Source organism: Schistocerca americana, chromosome 2 (genome assembly GCF_021461395.2).
Source record: "Schistocerca americana isolate TAMUIC-IGC-003095 chromosome 2, iqSchAmer2.1, whole genome shotgun sequence".
In the NCBI taxonomy this organism is placed as follows: Eukaryota; Metazoa; Arthropoda; class Insecta; order Orthoptera; family Acrididae; genus Schistocerca; species Schistocerca americana.
This window is the reverse complement of record NC_060120.1, coordinates 21,825,234-21,848,478: the sequence shown is the minus strand read 5'-3', so window position 1 is coordinate 21,848,478 and position 23,245 is coordinate 21,825,234. Positions and strand designations below refer to the sequence as shown.

General features: G+C 43.8%; 1 protein-coding gene across 1 annotated transcript in view; it reads right to left on the bottom strand.

Annotated features, from left to right (window-relative positions):
* LOC124589405 (brain-specific angiogenesis inhibitor 1-associated protein 2) overlaps positions 1-23,245 on the bottom strand; it is a 618,821-nt gene that overhangs the window by 443,358 nt on the left and 152,218 nt on the right. The window lies entirely within an intron of this gene.

Genomic DNA, 23,245 nt, shown 5'->3' with positions numbered 1-23,245 from the left:
TCGAGTGCCGCAAAGGGCGCAGATTCACCACGAGATTAGGGAAACTCACAGTCGTCCACTGTCTATTGAGGCCTACGCGTACGAGTGGGACATACGAGAACCTACGTCATCATAGGGAAACCCAGTAGAAGCTTCTTGTGGCCAATGAGACGTAGCACTAGTAAATATGGCGGATCTAAGATCGTCCACAAAGGGAAACATTATGCAAACTATTTAATTCTGTACTGCTTCAGGGAATCAAGCCACAGCAATTTTAATCTGCCATTCTCCATAAATTTTCATGGTGGTCCCAATAAAACTTGAATATTGATCAAATCTATAATAGCTTATGATTTACTGTTTAAGTGAAATTAACAAGTTTTGTAACAAAGACCTGAACGCTAAAATCTGAACGCTTTGGTCGATCTTAACGAATGACATTTCATATAGAAGCGCATCATTAAAACGACATACGTTGTAAATATCAACTCTGCAACTTTATTTGGTTAAAAGATACAGTAAAGTTAAATTATCAGTATTTACACTTAAGCATCAGATCGTCATTTCCTCCACACAAACCCATTGAACGATGACAGCATCACACCTTACTGAACCATTAGATAATAGAATATTTGTTGTTAAGTTTAGTGCATAATAGTTACTTTTGTTCTTCATTTATTTATCAGAAAGCACATTGGTGCAAGGCTACTGACCGTGACATTCAAAGTTAAGAAGGAAATTGTATCGGTTTTATGTAAAAGAATTTAACGTTAATTATGTAATGGATATTATTGTTACTTCAAATGGTTCAAATGTCTCTAAGCACTACGGGACTTAACTTCTGAGGTCATCAGTCCCCTAGAACTTAGAACTACTTAAACCTAACTAACCTAAGGACATCACACACATCAATGCCCGAGGCAGGATTCGAACCTGCGACCGTAGCGGTCGCGCGGTTCCAGACTGAAGCGCCTAGAACCGCTAGGCCACTTCGCCGGCTATTGTTACTCCATTTAGAACGTGAAAGTGCTCAGGTTTTGATTATTTAAGTATGTTAAAATGTGAAGTAATACAGAATAAGCTGTTGCCAATCAGATGGACGACTTCAGGAGTGGGAACTGCCATAGTCAGTTGAGCGAGGATATTTGGCGCGCGGGAAACGCGGCCGGGGACGGTCAGAGGGAGTGCTGGTGCAGACGCGAAAGCGGACAGTTCGGCTGGAGACACCAAAGGGTACAGTTGGGATTGAGACGCGAAAGCGGACAGTCGCTCTTTATGGAGTTAGGAAGTGAAACGACTTAGAAAATTTCGCGTTGTGTGGTATCGTGGGACTTAGTCTCTTATCTTTTCGCGTAGATAACTTGCATTTCTCACGGAGATTGTGAATGATCGAACTCTGTCAAATGGATATGCGCTCGAGTGTAACAGTAACTCTAAATACTACCACTTTCGCTATTCGTTTGCTTTCTGAATAAACATTATTCTAACCAAATCGCAACCGTGAGGCCTACATCTTTTACGGGTCGTTAATTTAATTCCCGACATTATTATTACTGTTATTATATGTTATGTCAACTTTGTATTTCGCAAACTTGCCATCAGCCAGACGATTTAACCAAAGGGTCACAAGTGTGTAATTTAGGGCGTGTGATGTGACACGTGCGGTTCGACCCCTAGACGAGTTTGAGCCAAGATATTTCGACGAAGAGGAACCGCATGTGAGCCCAAACATCTTGGGGATGTTAGCTCGCAACCGATTATCAACGTACCTGCATTTCACATTGGCAATGGCTTTTCTCGCGCTTATGCTAACCTGTGATCCTACATCTACATCTACATACATACTCCGTAATCCACCATACAGTGCGTGGCGGAGGGTACCTCGTACCACAACTAGCATCTTCTCTCCCTGTTCCACTCCCAAAGAGGACGAGGGAAAAATGACTGCCTATATGCCTCTGTATGAGCCCTAATCTCTTTCGTCTCTGTGGTCTTTCCACGAAATGTAAGTTGGCGGCGGTAAAATCGTACAGCAGTCAGCCTCAAATGCTGGTTCTCTAAATTTCCTCAGTGGCGATTCATGAGAAGAACGCCTCCTTTCCTCCAAAGACTCCCACCCGCGTTCCTGAAGCATTTCCGTAACACTCGCGTGATGATCAAACCTACAAGTAACAAATCTAGCAGCCCGCCTCTGAATTTCTTCTATGTCTTCCCTCAATCCGACCTGATAGGGATCCCAAACGCTCGAGCAGTACTCAAGAATGGGTCGTATTAGTGTTCTATAAGCGGTCTCCTTTACAGATGAACCACATCTTCCCAAAATTCTACCAATGAACCGAAGACGTCTATTAGCCTTCCCCAAAACTGCCATTACATGCTTGTCCTACTTCATATCGCTCTGCAGTTTTACGCACAAATATTTAATCGACGTGACTGTGTCAAGCGCTACCTTACTAATGGAGTATTCAAACATTACGGGATTCTTTTTCCTATTCATCTGCATTAGTTTACATTTATCTATATTTAGAGTTAGCTGCCATTCTTTGCACCAATCACAAATCCTGTCCAAGTTATCTTGTATCCTCCTACATCCACTCAACGACGACACCTTCCCGTAAACCACAGCATCATCAGCAAACAGCCGCAAATTGCTATCCACTCTATCCAAAAGATCATTTATGTAGATAGAAAACAACAGCGGACCTACCACACTCACCTGGGGCACTCCAGATGATTCCCTCACCTCCGATGAACAGTTACCATCGAGGACAACGTACTGGGTTCTATTACTTGCTATGTCAACTGCTGCTATCTTACTTGTGCTATGTTAACTACAGAAAAGTATTGTCTAAATTTCACTACTCTACGTTAATTATTTCTGGGTGTTGGAAATTTTTCCGTCAATTTATTTTATTCATTCTCATTTGACTCCCTGTTACTGGTCTTATTTTTCTCTCTGTCCCCTTCATTAATTATGTTACGAACCGATCTGATAGAAACATCTACCGTAGGAGAAGACTTCTGATGTCTCCACGGTCAGGGGACAGAAGACTGGCAGGTGGGAGTACATTTATCTGCTAATAGGGAAACTGCGATAGGCAGCGCATCTTATTTCCACCGAATCAATAGGGACAACAACGACAACCAGATCGACTGTTTACAACTGTGTAGCTAATAAGTGCTAAATAGTTTCAGCATTATCAGAAGAAGACTCATATGTTACAATCCAAGAGAAGTATTTTAGTATTAGTTGAAAACAGTCTTGGTTGCACTTTTAGTTTTTTATTTATCAACTACGCGTTTCACCTTATTTAAGAATCTTCAGGCTGATCTTAATTTGGTATTTGTTAGTATGTAGCTAAAGGGCATCGTCGAGTACATCAGGCCAACATCGCCTTCGTTAACCTCAGTAAATACCTTCTAGATGGACACGAGTGTCTCCAAGACCTGCATAACGCGATCACGTTCACAGCAGCGTCAAGATCAGCCTGAAGATGCCTAAATAAGGTGAAACGCGTAGTTGATAAATAAAAAACTAAAATTGCAACCAAGACTGTTTTCAACTAATACTACTAAGCATTGGTTTGCTGATTCATGGCACAGATGGATTGGAAGAAGTATTTTAGTCAGTAGATTACGTCCTACACCAATATTAGATTAATTTCCTACGGACCAGCACCATATTATATTGCGGCATACGTTTGCAATTTAAGAAGGACGTCACCTACGGAAATAGGTCATGGGATAGGTGATAAGTCTCCTACTACCGGAGGATCAAGCCTTGTTGCCGCAGCAGGGTTGCAGCTTACAGTTCCTGGAAGATGTATGGGAGGAACACGCAACTCAGCCCACCGCCTCTGATCGACTGGGGTCGGAGGCCCAGAGCAAACACGCCTTTAATCACACCGGCGCCGGTGCTGGCGCCGAAATAAAAACAGGTAACGAATAAACATTTGCTCGCTACTCCAATATCGCGTACAGATATTCGCGTTGTGTACACACGCGGGAACCTGTGGCGCGTACCGTCCATCAAACGGATCATCATTTTCAGGATCCTCTGGTTGTTTCAATAAATACCGAGTCGTGCCGGGAAGGTTTTTTTTTTTTTTTTCATTTCGCTGCCATATGTGAAATAAGGTACCGACGAGCAGGTACGTATTTTTACTGCCGAAACATTTTCTGAAGAAACAGATTTTTATCAGCTGCTTTCATTGCCTTTGCTTATTTCTCAGTCTGCTGATACTGAATTTCACACGATATTCTCAACTGGCCGTGAGTCCCAAATTGTTATAGCATGCAATAGAAAATATACTGACTATGGCTTAGCATCACTACTAGGTTACATCCGGGTGAGATTATAATAAAATAGAAATATTATTTTCATCATGGCAGCGACAATAGCAACCGTTACGAAATTGTCTCGAATGAAAAACAGCCCACAGTTGCACTAAATTCTGCTTCTTTTAAACCTTGACCTTAGTTTCTGCTATAATAATATTGCCTTCTTCAGAAGTCATACACACTAGCAAACGAAAAACGTCTTAGCCCAGTGGCTGCGTCAAGCCCAATAAAATAACTTCAACAGACATAAGCCTGTTTATAACATAAATAAAATTTCCAGAATGAGATTTTCACTCTGCAGCGGAGTGTGCGCTGATATGAAACTTCCTGGCAGATTAAAACTGTGTGCCCGACCGAGACTCGAACTCGGGACCTTTGCCTTTCGCGGGCAAGTGCTCTACCAACTGAGCTACCGAAGCACGACTCACGGCCGGTACTCACAGCCCGAGTTCGAGTCTCGGTCGGGCACACAGTTTTAATCTGCCAGGAAGTTTCATATCAGCGCACACTCCGCTGCAGAGTGAAAATCTCATTCTGGAAACATCCCCCAGGCTGTGGCTAAGCCATGTCTCCGCAATATCCTTTCTTTCAGGAGTGCTAGTTCTGCAAGGTTCGCAGGAGAGCTTCTGTAAAGTTTGGAAGGTAGGAGACGAGGTACTGGCAGAAGTACAGCTGTGAGTACCGGGCGTGAGTCGTGCTTCGGTAGCTCAGTTGGTAGAGCACTTGCCCGCGAAAGGCAAAGGTCCCAAGTTCGAGTCTCGGTCGGGCACACAGTTTTAATCTGCCAGGAAGTTTCATAAATAAAATTACGCAGCTGCTGGGCTAAGACATTTTTCATTTATTAGAGTGTATGACTTCTGAAGAAGGCTATATTATTATAGCAGAAACCATGGTCAAGGTTTAAAATAAACAGAATTTAGTGCAACTGTGGGCTGTTTTTCATTCGAGAAAATAGAGATAAATCTGCGTACTGTAGTCCACGAAATTATAAGAAACGTAGCGAAAAAATCGGGTCATGAGTGTTAGTCGATTCGTATATTATGACGAAGAATGTATTTTCGTAGTTGTTTTTTAATTTAATCGTATAAATTCCAAATGCTGTTCTGAATTCAAGCGCTCTTTACTGTAATAAAGCACTTTCACAGAAAGATATTTGTTAAATTTGTCAGTGAAGGCTCACTTCTTTAACAAAACACTTCATAGCATAATCCAATACTTAACACATTTTTTTTCCTTCAGCCTGTTGCTTCAAGATAAAAATAAAGGAATTCAATTGTCAAATACAGTACATGTACAATATTTGTAAAATCTGAAGCGAAATGTATCAGAATAGGAGCATAGTGAAGATACGTACATTTTTAAAAGAAATATAAAGAAATAAGAAAATGGTAACTTTGCCGTGCAGAAGCTTTATGAAGCGCAACCAAAGAAAATTATACGTTCTCATAACTGATTACTACACTGTCCAATCATATTAACTTGATGACCTGTCAAAAGCCTGAATAGCCACCTTTTGTACCGAGAGACGTGCAGCAAGAGAGTCGATGAGGTTGTGGAAGGTACCGACAGGGATGCGAAGCCATGGCGACTCAAGTGCCCTGACCACCTGTGTTAGGTTTCTCAGTCGAGGATCCATGGTGCAAACAGCCCGATCGCGGTGGTTTCACAGATTCTCAAATCAGTTTAAATCCAGGAAGTTCGGTTACCAGGTGAGTACGGTAAACTCATCCCGCTGCTCTTCTAACCACACACGTTCGCTGCGAGCTGTGTGGCATGTTGCATTGTTCTGCTGGTAGATACCTTCGTACTAAAGAAAACAAAATGCATGTAGGCGTGGACACTGTCCCGAAAGATAGAAGCATAGTCTGGTACCGAGCACCACGGGTTTCGAATCCGCGCCAGACGGCATGACCCCGGTTACCACTAGAGGTCTCTGCAGCCATCGCGCCATAAGCAGTGGCTGCGCGTGCTCCTGGCAGTGTATAGCGTGAGGGCGGCACAGTGGAGCATGTGGTCCCAGCGGCCAATAGCGACGTATCCTATCATGTACGCTACTGGCCATTAAAATTGCTACACCACGAAGATAAAGTGCTCCAGACGCGAAACTTAACCGACGGGAAGAAGATGATGTGATACGCAAATGAGTAGCTTTTCAGAGCATTCACACAAGGTTGGCGTCGGTGGCGACACCTACAACGTGCTGACATGAGGAAAATTTCCAAACTATTTCTCATACACAAACAACAGTTGACCGGCGTTGCCTGGTGCAACATTGTTGTGGTGCCTCGTGTAAGGAGGAGAAATGCGTACCATCACGTTTCCGACTTTGATAAAGGTCGGATTGTAGCCAATCGCGATTGCGGTTTATCGTATCGCGACATTGCTGCTCGCGTTGGTCGAGATCCAAGCACTGTTAGCAGAATATGGAATCGGTGGGTTCAGGAGGGTAATACGGAACGCCGTGCTGTATCCCAACGGCCTCGTGTCACTACCAGTCCAGATGACAGACATCTTATCCGCATGGCTGTAACGGATCGTGCTGCCACGTCTCGATTCCTGAGTCAACAGATGGGGACGTTTGCAAGACAACAACCGTCTAAACGAACAGTTCGACGACGTTCGCAGCAGCATGAACTATCAGCTCGGAGACCATGGCTGCGGTTACCCTTGTCGCTGCATCACAGACAGGAGCGTCTGCGATGGAGTACTCAACAACGAACCTGGGCGCATAAATGGCAAAACGTCATTTTTTTCGGATGAATCCAAGTTCTGTTTACAGCATCATGGTGGTTGCATCCGTGTTTGGCGACATGGCGGTGAACGCACATTGGAAGCCTGTATTCGTCATCGCCATACTGGCGTATCACCCGGCGTGATGGTAAGAGTTGCCATTGGTTACACGTCTCGGTCACCTCTTGTTCGCATTGACGGCACTTTGAACAGTGGACGTTACATTTCAGATGTGTTGCGACCTGTCGGTCGACCCTTCATTCGATTCCTGCGAGACCCTACATTTCAGCAGGATAATGCACGATCACAAGTTGCAGGTCCTGTACGGGCCTTTATGGATACAGAAAATGTTCGGCTGCTGCCCTGGCCAACACATTCTCCAGATCTCTCACCAACTGAAAACGTCTGGTCAATGGTGGCCGAGCAACTGGCTCGTCACAATACGCCAGTCACTACTCTTGATGAACTGTAGTATCGTGTTGGAGCTGCATGGGCAGCTGTACCTGTACATGCCATCCAAGCTCTGTTTCAGTCAATGCCCAGGCGTATCAAGGCCGATATTACAGCCAGAGGTGATTGTTCTGGGTACTGATTTCTCAGGATCTATGTACCCAAATTGCGTGAAAATGGAACCACATGTCAGTTCTAGTATAATATATTTGCCCAATGAATACCCGTTTACCATCTGCATTACTTCTTGGTGTAGCAATTTTAAAGGCCAGTAGTGTATTTAAGCGCATGCCTCTCCATCAGGGAGGCAGTCTGATATCAGCTGGAGTCCTATCAGCATCTCGCCTACAGACAGCGTTTTTACTTCACTTTGTTTCCGTGGACGTTCTTGATTGGTGACCCCGTTGCTTCTTGCTTCTTGTTGTTCATAACGTCTTGCTCATTCGGCCGTCGTTGTTCGTGTCCGTCCTTCCCCGTCCGTTTTGTTTGTTCGCAGGCCGCTCCCGTTTGGTCCCGCCGCGCTTTTGTTCTCAGCAACCCCGCAACCAGAAACATACCTGTCTCTTGATCCAGTGTGCCTTCCAGAATGACGATATCACCCAGGGAATGCCACGAAAACATTCCCCAAACCATAACGCTCCCTCTATTGGTCTGGACCCTTCGCTGTCAGATATTCACACACGGAAACTGCTATCTCTCCGATGGGACATAAACCGTGGTTCATTTGAAAAGGTCACGTGTTGCCACTCAGAAGACGTCGAGCTGCCGTACTGGTGCTCAAATTCCAGTCTTCGTCGCAAATGAGTAGCAGTCAGCAGGGATGCATGAACCAGGTACCTGCTAAGGAGACCCGTCTGTAGCATTGTTCGCTGACCGACCGTTGCAGAGGCACTGTCAGTAGCACAATGCTTCATCCGGGTGGCCAGCAGCTCAGCTGCTGCATGTCTATACGCCCCTACGTATCTGGGCAGGTGTCGTTCACATGTGTCATCTAAGGCCCCTAGTTCACCATAGTTGGCTCGGCGCTGGTTTTGCATCACGCCATTTTCCTACGCACGTGATACTTCAATCACGGCGGCACGTAAACAGTTTACAGACTTTGCCTTTTCGGAAATGCTTTCATCCTTGGCCCGAAAACTAATCATTATGCCATTGTGGATGTCAGATAAATCGCACCGTTACCGCATAACGACGACGATTACACTGTTTTCGCGTTTCTCCCGACACGCTTTGTATACCCTCCACTGTCAGTGACCACCTGCCGTTCTTGAGTGGTTATTGCACGTTGACGTCGAACATAGCCGGTGGTCACATTAATGTGACTGGACCGTGTATCATCACCTACGAGATAACACAGTGAACAGCCAAAACATTACGACCACGGTCCACAGCGACGATGGATACGACCTGACTGCGTTGCTGGCGTGTGACGCGGTAACAAAAGTATACAACCGGAGCAGTCACCGAGGGTAATCACCCTAGCGAAGATAAGGGGAAATTCATTGAGCTCTGTGATTTTGACAAAGGAATTTCGTAATTGGAAAAGGAAAAGAACGAAAAGTAGTAGGTGAATATGGACTGCGGGAAAGGAATAAAAGAGGAAGCTGACTGATAGAACTGTGCACAGAGCATAACTTAAATATCCCTAAGACCTGGTTTAAGAATAGTGAGAGAGGTTCATATACGTGGAAAAGACCTGGAGACATCGGAAGTTTTCAGACTGATTATATAACGGTAAGACAGAGATTTTGGAAGCAGATTTTAAACTGTAAGATTTTCCATAGACAGATGTGGACTCTGATCACAATTTATTGGTTGTGAACTGTAGATTAAAACTGGAGAAATTTCAACAAGGTAGGAAATTAAGGAGATGGGACCTGGATAAGTTGAAAGAACTAGAGGTTGTGGAGAGTTTCAGAGGGTGCCTTAGAAATGGTTGACTGCAAGAGGGAAAAGGAATACGATGGAAGACGAATAGGTAGATTTAAGAGGTGAAATTGTGAAGGCAGCAGAGGCTCAAATAGGTAAGAAGGCAAGACGTGGTAAAAATCCATGAATAACACAGGAGATACTGGATTTAACTGATGAAAAGAGAATATATAAAAATGCAGCAAATGAAGCACCTGAAATGAAATTCAAACGTCTAAAAAATGAGACTGATAGGAAGTGCTAGATAGTTAAACATGGATGGCTGGAGAACAAATGTAAGGACTTAGAAGCATGTTTCACTTGGAGGAAAATATAAATCGCCTACAGGAAAATTACAGAGACTTTTTGAGAAAAGAGAACGACTTGCATGAATATCAGCAGCTCAGATGGGAAACCAGTGCTAAGCAAAGAGGGGAAAGCTGAAAGTTGTATGGAGTATATACAAGGTCTATACAAGGAAGATGAACTTGATGGTAATATTACAGAAATGCAAGAGGGAGTAGATGAAAATGACTTAGAGGATATGATACTGCGAGAAGAATTTGATTCAGCGTTGAAAGGCCTAAGTCGAAACAAGGCCCTTGGAGTTCACAGTTTTCCGTCAGAACTACTGATACCTTGCGAGAGCCAGCCATGACGAAACTCATCCATCTGCTGGGCAAGATGTACGAGACGGGCGAAATACCTTCAGACTTCAAGAAGAATATAATTCCTATTCGAAAGAAAGCAGTTGCTCACAGGTGTGAAAATTGACGAACTAGCAGTTATAAGTCATGGTTGCAAAATACTATCACGAATTATTAACGGAAGAATGGAAAAACTGGTAGAAGCCGACCTCAGGGATGATCAATTTGGATTCCGAAGAAATCTAGAAACACGCTTGGTGATACTAACCTTACGATATACCTTAGAAGTTAGGTTAGGGAAAGGCAAACCTACGTTTAGAGCATTTGTAGTCTTAGAGAAAGCTTCTGACAGTGCTGACTCGAATACCGTTTTTGAAATACTCGGCGTGGCACGAGTAAAATACAGGGAGCAAAAGACTGTTTACAACTTTTGTAGAAACCAGGTGGTAGTTATAAAAGTACAGCGACATGATAGGGAAGCAGTGATTGAACCTATCACCGATGTTATTTTATCTGTTCACTGAGCAAGCATTAAAGGAAACCAAAGGAAAATAATGAGTGGGAAGTAAAGTTCAGGAAGAAGAAATAAAAATAAAGTCTTGAGGTTTGTTAATGATAGTGTAAATCTGACAGAGACAACACAAGAATTGGAAGAGCAGCTGAATGTAATGGACAGTGTCTTGAAAGTGGATACAAGATGAACATCAGCACATGCAAGACAATAATAATAAAATGTGGTGGAATTAAATCAGATGATGGCGAGGGAATTAAATTAGGAAACGAGACATTTAAAGCAGTAGATAGCTTATGTTATTTGGGCATCAAAATAACTAATGATGGCTTAACTAGAGATGATATAAAATGTAAACTAGTTATGGCAGTAAAATCGTTTCTGAAGAAGAGATATTTGTTAACGTCGAATATAGACGTCAGTTTTAGAAATTCTTTTCCTAAGGTAGTTGTCTGGAGTGTAGCCATGGACTGAAGTGAAACATGGACGATAAACAGTTTACACAAGAAGAGGATAGGGGTGAAATGTGGTGCTATAGAAGAATGCTGAAGATTAGATGGGTATATCAGGGAATTAATGAGGAGGTACTGAACGTAACTGACGAGACAAGAAATTTGTTGCACAACTTGATTAAAAGAAGGGATCGGTTGATATGACAATTCTGAGACATCAAGAGATCACCAATTTAGCACTGGAGGGAGCTGTTGGTAGTAAAAGTCGTAGAAGGAGACCAAGAGAAGAATACAGGAAGCAGATTTAGAAGGATATGTGTTGCAGTAGTTATTCGGAGATGAAGAGGCCCATACAGGATAGATTAGTATGGAGAGGAGCGTCAAACCAGTCTTTGGACTGAAGACCGCAGCATCATACAGGCTGATGTAAATAATTTTTTTACCTGATGATGAACAGGATGATGGGAAGTACTTTACTTTAAACGATGAAGCAGAAAGGAAAAGATACAGCAACAAGGCTCCACTTCCATTAAGTTCTGTTTCCTGGTGTTTACCTCCCATCACCCTTTATGGCGACCTGCAGCAAGTCCTCATGCATTATGTCTCTCCACTTTTCTTGTGTCTGTCTAGAGGCCTTCTTCTGAGGTACTAAAATCCATGAAATTCAAAATTTATCGGTGTTTCTTCATCCGAGCTACGGCGCGGCACGTTACTTTTTACCGCCCTGCCAGTGTCCAGCAATGTTCATTTGTCTAGCTAAAAGCTGTAGTAGAAAATACTAGACCACTACTGTCTACTGCAGGTCGCAACATACATAGAATTGTCCGGTAAACGGGATGTGGCCAGCTACTGAAATAAAAGTTTTAACTTGGCAATGTAAATTTTCCGGTGTATTTTTACGATAAAGATCACATTTAATGCTGCCAAGTCCGTGCTAAGTGGTTACACAATGTAAAGTTCCCTCGCACACCACAATCACACACGTAGCCAGTTTATGGTATTTACAACCGTCACCGAAGTTAATAGAGTTCACGGGATCGTTTAGTTATGAAAATGCTCGCTCAAATGTTGTGCACTCTGCTCTACATGTAATACCTGTTCCAGTCTTAGATCGCACAACACGCCACGCGGTTTTAACTAACAGTCAACAGCAATAACTTTGATATTCCGTCCGAAATTCCACACGACTTGCACTATACCGTTCACTTAAGTACACTTTGTACTACTTCGCGAAATCGTAATTAGCAATTTTCTGCGATTTTATAGTACTTTCGTCGGAGATGCTTTCAATGACATGTTACTAGTTCGAACCCTCAGCCCCGACTTGACTAGATCACACCAAAGGCTTTCTTCCCAGCATAGATTGGCGCGAGCCTGCATTTTTCTGATTGGCTGATATCACAAACAGCAAATCAGGTTGCAGTATTATCCCGCGCTAACCCGCGCTTTACTTCAATGACCAATCACGGTAAAGCATTTCTTTCTATGGCAGTTGCTAAATAAATAAATTTAGAAAAGTATCAAATATAAAACTACTCCTTCCTAAATTACCTATTAATTTGCGTTCTACTCACGATTTATTAGTACCATAAACTGACTGCACATTTAACTGTTGTAAATCCCCTGTATAGTTTAACTGGTACTTCGTGAATAAACAAAACAATTTTCATTTACTTCTGTTCTTCTTCACTCATTCAACACTCACACTGCTAATTACTACACATATAAAATAATTATAATTATGCAAATACATTAAATATTAGTCAAACATAACTTTACGACATTGTTTCGACTACGACTGCTAGCACTGTCCGTCAACTGCTGACCTCTGCCGCCTACTAGTACAACTACGTGCAGCTCTGTAACTCAGGTCCATGTCAGCTGGTGACATCTGTCGATGACTCATGCCTATAACGATGTCGTCCTAACAAGTGACAGGAGCGATGCGAAGGCGTTACGCCTCAGAGCAACAATTCCCTGCCCATACCTGCCGTTTGGTTCTCATCAGAGCTGCAATGTTTGATATTTTGTGTATATCATCCAGCACATCTTGTACCAGGCCATAGATCTTCCACAACACTTTACCCTCGAAAACGAGGAGCTTAGTTAAGTCTTTTTTTTTCCAAGTTTTGCAGCCACATACCTTCACGGATTGGATCACTGTTTTGTACAGCTATAGTTTGAAATTCCTTGAAAGACTGCGTTATTTAAAAAAAAATGACTCAGACTAAAGTACGATCGGTTTGCTGCTTGTATCCTCACTTTCATTTCTGGCGCATAAGATGCGTTCTTTGTGAAGATTACCCTCAGACATTTAAAATTATGTTTCTCTGCCTCGTGATGACTGGGTGTTGTGTGATGTCCTTAGGTTAGTTAGGTTTAAGTAGTTCCAAGTTCTAGGGGACTGATGACTATAGATGATAAGTCCCATAGTGCTCAGAGCCATTTGAACCATTTAATATTATGAACTCTTTTGTAGCGTCGGTCTCCGACTACCAGCAGTGAATTAAGGTTTTCATGAGCAGCTCTTGTCGCATGTTAAATATGTCTTTCTTGTGATTTTTAGCAGCTGTGCTGTATCACCTGCACCAAATCATGTTGTCGAACCGATAACTTCGCCTGTTAGTGTTGCAAGACAACACCATCATCTAGTACAGCGAGCGCGCAGCTGTAGAAACTGGTAGCACCGCAGATGGCGCGGTGTCCTGCGGGTGGGACTCGGCAGGGTCGAACAAGTGGTCGAGGGTCGCGAGTGTCCGCAGGAGAGCAAACAAGGGGGGCGCCGCCTCATTCGATTTCCGGCGGAAAGTCTCTCGCAAAGTGGACCTGTCCGCGCCACGCCGGCTTTCACGTAAAGCGCCTCTCCGGAAGGCCATTTCCAGTAATCGTAGGCTTCTGTTGTGGCTGCGAGACAAACGTCTCTCACGCGGCAAAGTGTAGATGATGAAGTTTCGCAGCTGTCCCACTGACAACGACACCTGTTACAACGCTTATTTTCTTCGTAATACGTTCCAACCTATAACTATAAGGGGCGCCGAAACTTTCCCACAAGGACTGAACCACCTTTTACAAACTAGGTAGGTTCAAATGAACAATTTGCACACATCTCTCTCCAAAAGAACTTTATCCATTTCCAAATCTGCAGAGTGGTCATGAACAGTCTATAAAGCTTGTAAAGTCATTGCAGGATAGGCTGTGATGAGAAGTAACTGTTGATAAAATATTCGATACGTTACATCTTTCCCTACTTAATTGCCATTGAAGATAGCCAGTCACGCCTTTCCGCATGCAAATTCAAGCGGCACGTCAGATACTATTGTTGTCAGTTGTTTTCATAGCGCACGAGACTAAATCTACATCTACATTTATACTCCGCAAGCCACCCAACGGTGTGTGGCGGAGGGCACTTTACGTGCCACTGTCATTACCTCCCTTTCCTGTTCCAGTCGCGTATGGTTCGCGGGAAGAACGACTGTCTGAAAGCCTCCGAGCGCGCTCTAATCTCTCTAATTTTACATTCGTGATCTCCTCGGGAGGTATAAGTAGGGGGAAGCAATATATTTGATACCTCATCCAGAAACGCACCCTCTCGAAACCTGGCGAGCAAGCTACACCGCGATGCAGAGCGCCTCTCTTGCAGAGTCTGCCACTTGAGTTTATTAAACATCTCCGTAACGCTATCACGGTTACCAAATAACCCTGTGACAAAACGCACCGCTCTTCTTTGGATCTTCTCTATCTCCTCCGTCAAACCGATCTGGAACGGATCCCACACTTATGAGCAATACTCAAGTATAGGTCGAACGAGTGTTTTGTAAGCCACCTCCTTTGTTGATGGACTACATTTTCTAAGCACTCTCCCAATGAATCTCAACCTGGTACCCGCCTTACCAACAATTAATTTTATATGATCATTCCACTTCAAATCGTTCCACACGCATACTCCCAGATATTTTACAGAAGTAACTGCTACCAGTGTTTGTTCCGCTATCATATAATCATACAATAAAGGATCCCTCTTTCTATGTATTCGCAATACATTACATTTGTCTATGTTAAGGGTCAGTTGCCACTCCCTGCACCAAGTGCCTATCCGCTGCAGATCTTCCTGCATTTCGCTGCAATTTTCTAATGCTGCAACTTCTCTGTATACTACAGCATCATCCGCGAAAAGCCGCATGGAACTTCCGACACTATCTACTAGGTCATTTATATATATTGTGAAAAGCAATGGCCCATAACACTCCCCTGTGGCACGCCAGAGGTTACTTTAACGTCTGTAGACGTCTCTCCATTGATAACAACATGGTGTGTTCTGTTTGCTAAAAATTCTTCAATCCAGCCACACAGCCTTTTTCTCGGGTTCGATCCTCACTACCGTCGCATGTTAGATTGTTGTATCGCTCTCTTGCTCCGTTTTAGGAAACCAAATAAGCACAAGTTTGGCGAAACCTTCTCTGGCGGAGTGCTTGAATTTGCGTGCGCAACGGCCTAACTGGTTAACCTCAATGGTAATTAACTTGGAAACGGTGCAACCTATCGAATTTTTTTTCTTAACAGTTAATTCTGAGCACAACCTATCCTCCAACATCCTTACGAATATGTCAGACTATTGCTGACCACCCTGTACATCTACAAGGCTACTCTGCAATGCACACCTAAGTGTTTGGTAGAGCCGGCTGGAGTGGCCGAGAGGTTCCAGGCGCTACAGTCTGGGACCGCGCGATCGCTAAGGTCGCAGGTTCGAATCCTGCCTCGGGCATGGATGTGTGTGATGTCCTTAGGTTAGTTAGGTTTAAGTAGTTCTAAGTTCTAGGGGACTGATGTCCTCAGAAGTTAAGTCCCACAGTGCTCAGAGCCATTTGAACCATTTTGCTTGGTAGAAGGCTCACAGAATCACGTTCAGACTATTTCTCGTCCGTTCCTCTTGACCAACACGTGGCCGATATGAAGATCTAAAGCTTTCCAAGTGAGCAATGATGTATCTCACTTTTAAGTGACGGCAGTTTCTTTCTTTGTGTGTGTGAGGGGAGGGGGAAGGTAATAAAATATTTTGGGATTTGAAAGAGAAAGTGTCTGACTGAAATTTAGTGAAAATGTCTCACAGTAATGAGAAATGCCTTCGTTTTAAGGATTGCTACACCAACACGCTTATCATGTCCGGGAAACTCTCGCCCCTGTTTCGCAATAACATAAAACGAGTTTCGCTTCCTTTGAACTTTCTCGATGTCCTCCGTCGGTCTTATCTGGTAAGAATATCATACTGCACAGCTATACTCCAAAAGATGACGGACAAGCGTACTGTAGACAGTCTCGTTCGAGCTGCACCTTTTAACTTTTATGCTAATAAAACACAGTTGTTTGTTCCCCTTCCCCACAACATTTTGTATATGATTGTCCCAAGTTAAGTTCTTACTAATTGTATTTAGCTCAAATTTCACGTGAGTCATCGTGTAATTGAATTTTAATGGAATTTTTTGCGTATTCAAGGTGGGTACCTCACACTTTGTATTGACTATGATCAACTGTACTTTTCGCACCGTGCAGATATCTTGTCTTAAATCATTTGTAATTCATTCTGATCTTCTAACGGCTTTACTAGACGATAAACGATAGCAACATGTGCAAACAGTGTAAGAGGGTTCTTTCAGATTGGCTCCCTAGTTCGTTTGGCAGCCCCACATATCACTTCGGTTTCAGTGGATGACTTCCCGTCAGCTTGTACGGCCTGTGCCCCTTGTGACAGGAAATAACACACAATTTGATTAGAAGCCTCTGATGAGGAATCGTGTCAAGAGCCTTCTGGAAAGCAATAAATACGGATTTAGCATGTCCTGTAGATAGAAATCATTACTTCATTTGAATAAAGAGCCACTTGTGTTTCACACGAACGATATTTCATGAATTTCAGAAAAATTATCGATTGCAGCCTCCTTTCAGACAAAAACTGCGTCCCGGTTTTGGACTCGAACTTAATATCTTGCCTTTGGTGGTCAATGATGCTACTGACTGAGATAACACGACCCACCCTCACAGCTTCACTTCTGCTAGTACCTCCCTACTAATTTCCATACTAGGCATTAGCTCTTCTTCACATTTAACGCATACCTCGAATGTGAGGCTCCGGGTTCGAGTCCTGGCCCTACACACATTTTAAATCTACCATCAAGTTTCAAAACAGCGTACTCTCCACTGCAGAACGAAAGATTATTCGTTTTCTGTAAATCGTCCATCATTCGCGGAAATACAAGTTTCATACAGTTCTGTAACAGACTGTAAAGTGGAAAACCAGTATGTAAAAACGGATATTCGTAAATCACTGTAAGTGTTAGGAAGGTTACGAGAAACAAATGGAAGGTGGAGTGAAGCTCTGTGGACTGTGGGTTTAGAAAGGCTAACCAGATGACAGATAAGACACTGCATTGGCATTCACGAGAACGTCCTTTCAGACTCCTCTCCGATAATCGACATTTACTCGTACTTTTTCCGTGGACCCGTAAGGCAAATGTCGATGTGGGCTCTTTATAAAGGAAGAAATCCGATTCCATCCACATCCTTCCCCAATTCGTTCTTGTGCTACGTCTCTGATGACCTCGTCTTTGATAGGACGTCATATCCGTGGCACGGGATATGTTTAGAATGTGGTTTGGGCTAGGGTTTATGCAAGTAGAATGACATCACAATAAATGACTGTCAGTTAGCAAAACATCAACAGTATTTTGTCCAGAAATAGTTCTTGTGCAAAAAGAGGCCACCAGTTGGTTGTGTCAGTTAGTTGCAACAGACGCATAGGTTAATATCAGTGAGGGTACTTGTCGCCGTATTGTACAAATAACTATTGTTAATGTGAAGATGCATAGTCTGAGAATGGACGTGTCAGCCCAAAACTGGTAACCACTGCTACAGAATTTTGTGTCAGTGTTACTGAGACGGGCGAAATAGAAAATTATACAGTTTCCTCATCGTAAATATTATGTTAGAACAGAGGAATCATAGCTGCTCGCCTCGTTGAGTACTTGTTTCTGTTTTCATCTGTGGTCTGCTGTAGCAGTTCTTTCTACGTGTGGTTAAAGTATAATCGAGCTATGGTACTTGGCGGTGCCACATCATGTGAAAGTTGCTCTCGTTTTTAAGTGCTGCACACCAGTGCAAGACGTATAACTGTAATCTGATTCAAACCTTGAGACACACAAGCGGGCACCAATCGAGAACAGCAGAATAGCAGTCACCGTCTTCACAATTTCAGCCTGCAGTACGTCATGGTAGGAAAATCGTAATAACACAGCGCAATAAATGAATAAAATCGCAACAGGAGCAAGGACGTGTGTGAGCTACTCACTGCTGCTCCAGACAACAGGACCGCACCAGGCTACTCAGACCACCCAATCTACAGGGTGGTCCATTGATCGTGACCGGGCCAAATATCTCACGAAATAAGCATCAAACGAAAAAACTACAAAGAAAAAAATGGTTCAAATATCTCTGAGCACTATGGGACTTAACATCTATGGTCATCAGTCCCCTAGAACTTAGAACTACTTAAACCTAACTAACCTAAGGACATCACACACATCCATGCCCGAGGCAGGATTCGAACCTGCGACCGTAGCAGTCGCGCGGCTCCGGACTGAGCGCCTACAACTGCTAGACCACCGCGGCCGGCAACTACAAAGAACAAAACTCGTCTAGCTTGAAGGGGGAAACCAGATGGCGCTATGGTTGGCCCATTTGTATTACATATTCGTGTAGTACGTAAAGAAATATGAATGTTTTAATTGGACCACTTTTTTCGCTTTGTGATAGGTGGCTCTGAAATAGTCACAAACATATGGCTCACAATTTTAGACGAACAATTGGTAACCGGTAGGTTTTTTAAATTAAAATACAGAACGTAGGTAGGTTTGAACATTTTATTTCGGTTGTTGCAATGTGATACATGTGCCTTTGTGAACTTATCATTTCTGAGAAGACATACTGTTACAGCGTGATTAGCTGTAAATGCCACGTTAATGCAGTAAATGCTCAAAAAGTTGTCCGTCAACCTCAATGCATTTGGCAATACGTGTAATGACAACGCCATCTAGCGGGCCAACCGTAGCACCATGTGGTTTCCCCCTTCAAGCTAGACAAGTTTCGTTCTTGGTAGTTTTTTCGTTTGAGGCTTATTTCGTGAGATATTTCGCCCCGACAAGATCAATGGACCAACCTGTATAAAGACAAACATCAATATAAAATTCAGAAAACTTATGTACAACAGTTGAACAATCCTCCAGCACGAAAATACACTACAGAACATACATTCTTACGCCAACATGGCAACGACGTACAGTATAGCATTATAACGAACGCGCCATATTCAAACACACACCATTCAATGCCTGTATCAGTGTGCTTAGTGTCAGCAGCCCGTGGTCTAGTGGCCAGCGTTGCTAACTCTGGATCAGGGGGTCTCGGTGTCGAGTCCCGGCCGGATTGGGGATTTTCTCTGTCCAGACACTGGGTGTTTGTGTTGTCCTCTTCATTTCATCACCATTCTCATCGTTCATGACAGTGGCTAGATTGGACTGTAAAAAAAAATTGGACTGTCAAAAAATTGGGACACTGATGACTGCGCAGTTGAGCGCCCTACAAGCCAAACACCATCATCAGTGTGCTCAGTACAATAACATCAGCCTAACACTTACCAGCTGCCAACCAACCACTGTTGACATCCAAAGCACACTCCTAGGGTTCGGTACACTACAGCAATATCAAAGCTCCACTGTCCCCCGTCTCTGGCTGCTGGCCCCGTTCTCTGGCATCCGGGAGAAGGCACAGTCTGTCGTCCAGATAGTCCATGTCCACGACAGCTCGGCCACGCCCCTCGTTGATCATCATGACAGGCTGCTCCGCTCCGCAGCACACTACGTCACGGACGGGAACTTCCGTCCCAGTTGCTTGTCACCAAGCAGATTTGGCCTAACATCAACGTGGGCCGCCACGCTACACCCAACGCAAGTCTTGATAGCACCCCATAGCGTGACCGGCGCCGCTGCGTGACTCATCCGCTGCCAGCCTCTGCGATTTCCAGCAGTGCCTGAAGTAGTGGCTGCATCTCCACCTCCCACTGCCCTAAAAGTCCAGGCTCAGACCGCCAATACAGATGACCCCAACCACAGTGGAGATCATTGGCCCCGACGAGATGCCGCAGGCTTGTCTCCCGAGGCTTTCACCACAGCGGTGGTGCTGGCTTCCAGATGAGGTTGTCGTCACCACTCGGTGCAGCTGACTAATCTCTCGTGTGTTGTACATAGGGATGGGAGAAACCTACTAGTTAAGACCGATACCAGTATCTCAGTTCTGAATAATCGGTACATGTTTGGTCTGGGTGATAACAGGATTTTTTAACTTTTCATTAACGACTGAGTAAAAAGAAAAAAAGACGTCCTACCAATTTGTCATAACAGTGGTGTTAATTTCTTTGTCTTTAAATATAACAGTATTTTTTAAAAGAAACGAGTAATTTTCATTCGTAAAATTTTCGATACTCCGTAGTAATGAATAATTACAGACATAGGAGAAAGCAATCGCGACTATATTAATAGCAACGGCTGGCTACACTTAGAAACAGGTAACAAGCACCACTGCAGAGATAGTAAAGTACTTGTTGCCGTGTGGCATGCCCTATTAGATATTAAGCATGTACGTGCAGTCTGTAAGGCTTGCCAGCATGTGGTCTCTTGGGTGCTTTCTCGCTGTCGTCCTCGGACACTAGTTGTATTGCAGAATAGGATCACACTAGTTAGGAAGTATTTTACGGAGTGCGGTAGCAAAAAATGATTCAAATGGCTCTGAGCACTAAGGGACTTAACATCTGAGGTCATCAGTCCCCTAGAACTTAGAACTACTTAAACCTAACTAACCTAAGGACGCCACACAAATCCATGCCCAAGGCAAGATTCGAACCTGCGATCGTAGCGGTCGCGCGGTTCCAGACTGAAGCGCCTAGAACCGCTCGGCCACACCGGCCGGCCGTGAGGTAGCAATGAAGTACAATGTTCCATTTGCTGTAAGAGATTAAAAACGGGACGAGGAACAACAAACTTTGGACGTCTCATAAGGAGAAAAATATCCACGAAGACCATAGTAACACACGGTAATTGATTTATATTTCTGTAATTTTATGGCTTGCTATAAAATTTCGATAATAATTAAACCTTTAATTTTCTGGTTGATGCAAGATGAAAAACTGATACCATTCAAAAGTGACGATGCAGAGAAGTTAACAACTCGTGACTTTTCGCTCACTTTATCGCTGTGTCCGTCTCCTTCATCTTCACAATCTTTGATGGACGCAATGACACTGACTCCAGCCGCAGCCTCAGCCACATGTCAATCGTGATCTGCTCCTTCACCTCCATTAGAATTTTTCAGTCTTTGTTTGAAATCTACGTTTATTACTGGAAGTAACAGCAATAAAAAAAGCGAAAATCGATTATCTCAGAAACCGGTTATTGTGAGCGACATTCGCAGTCAGGTTAAAATGGAGACGAAAAGAATCGGTGTAAACAAAGTCGCGCCAATCCCCCCCCCCCCCCCCCTCACAATCACCCGCAAGCTTGGCGTGGCTGGCACTGCTGCGGCGTCAACCACACCCTCTGGTCAAACTCTGAGAACGATACAGCATCACTGCCTCTGCCGACTGGGCGGGAAGGAAGGCAAGCCTGCTGCGAAATTCAGTTTAACAACACAAATCCTTAAATTTCTTGCTTCCTGAAAGGCTGTCAATAGATAACAAAAAGAATTTAAGCCAGAAGAGAAATGTTGGCAGACCAAGAAGAAAAAACAGGGTCCGAAACAAGTAATAAATTACCTAAGAAGGTAAGTGAAGAGTATGAGGAAGTCACTGCGCCAAATGGTTCCTACATTAATTTAAAAAAAAATGGTTAAAATGGCTCTAAGCACTATGGAACTTAACATCTGACGTCAACAGTCCCCTAGACTTAGAACTACTTAAACGCAACTAACCTAACGACATCATACACATCCATGCCTTAGGATTCGAAGCTGCGACCGTAGCAGCAGCGCGGTTCCGGACTGAAGCGCCTAGAACCACTCGGCCACAGCGGCCGGCCCTACATTAAGTATGTGACACAAAAAGCTAACAAGTGGCTCAAAGGTAGCTGAAGTCTCAAGATTGACGTAAGGATGTCGTAATTCTGATGAGCATTATCGCGTTTGGACCAATAGAAAACGCGTTTTCTCACAACACTGAGGTGCCAAAAGTCATGGGATACTTTCTAATATCATGTCGGATCTCCTTATGCCCGGAGATGGCATGGACTCTACAAGTTACTGAAAGTCCTCTGCAGAAATACTGAATCATGCAGTCTATATAGCCGTCCATAGTTCCGAAAGTGTTGCCGGTGCACCAGTTTTGCACGATCTGACCTCTCGATTGTCTTCAATAGGATTCAAGTCGGGCCATCTCAGTGGCAAAATAATTCTCTCCAGTTGTTCATTTGTTCTTCAAACCAACCGAGAACAACTGTGGTCTGGTGACAGGGGGCACACTCATCCTTAAAATTCCCGGTGTTGTTTGGGAGCTTGAAGTCCTTGGCTACAATTAGTCTCGAAGTAGCTGAACATAGCCAGAGAACACAGTCCATTCCACGCAAACACAGCCTACACCATTATGGAGGCACCACCAGCTTGCACAGTGCCTTGTTGATAGCTTGTGCCATGGTTTCGTGGGTTCTGTACCGCACTCGAACCCTACCATCAGCTCTTACCAACATAAGTCGGGACTCATCTCATCAGGTCACAATTTTCCAGCCGTCTAGGGTCCAACCGAAATGGTCAAGAGCCCAGGAGAGGCGCTGCAGGCAAAGTCCACTGGACCTGACGGGATACCAATTCGATTCTACACAGAGTACGCGAAAGAACGTGCCCCCCTTCTAACAGCCGTGTACCGCAAGTCTCTAGAGGAACTGATGGTTCCAAATGATTAGAAAAGAGGACAGGTAGTCCCAGTCTTCAAGAAGGGTCGCCGAGCAGACGCGCAAAACTATAGACCTATATCTCTGACGTCGATATGTTGTAGAATTTTAGAACATGTTTTTTGCTCGCGTATCATGACGTTTTTGGAAACCCAGAATCTACTATGTAGGAACCAACATGGATTCCGGAAACAGCGATCGTGTGATACCCAACTCGCTTTATTTGTTCATGAGACCCAGAAAATATTA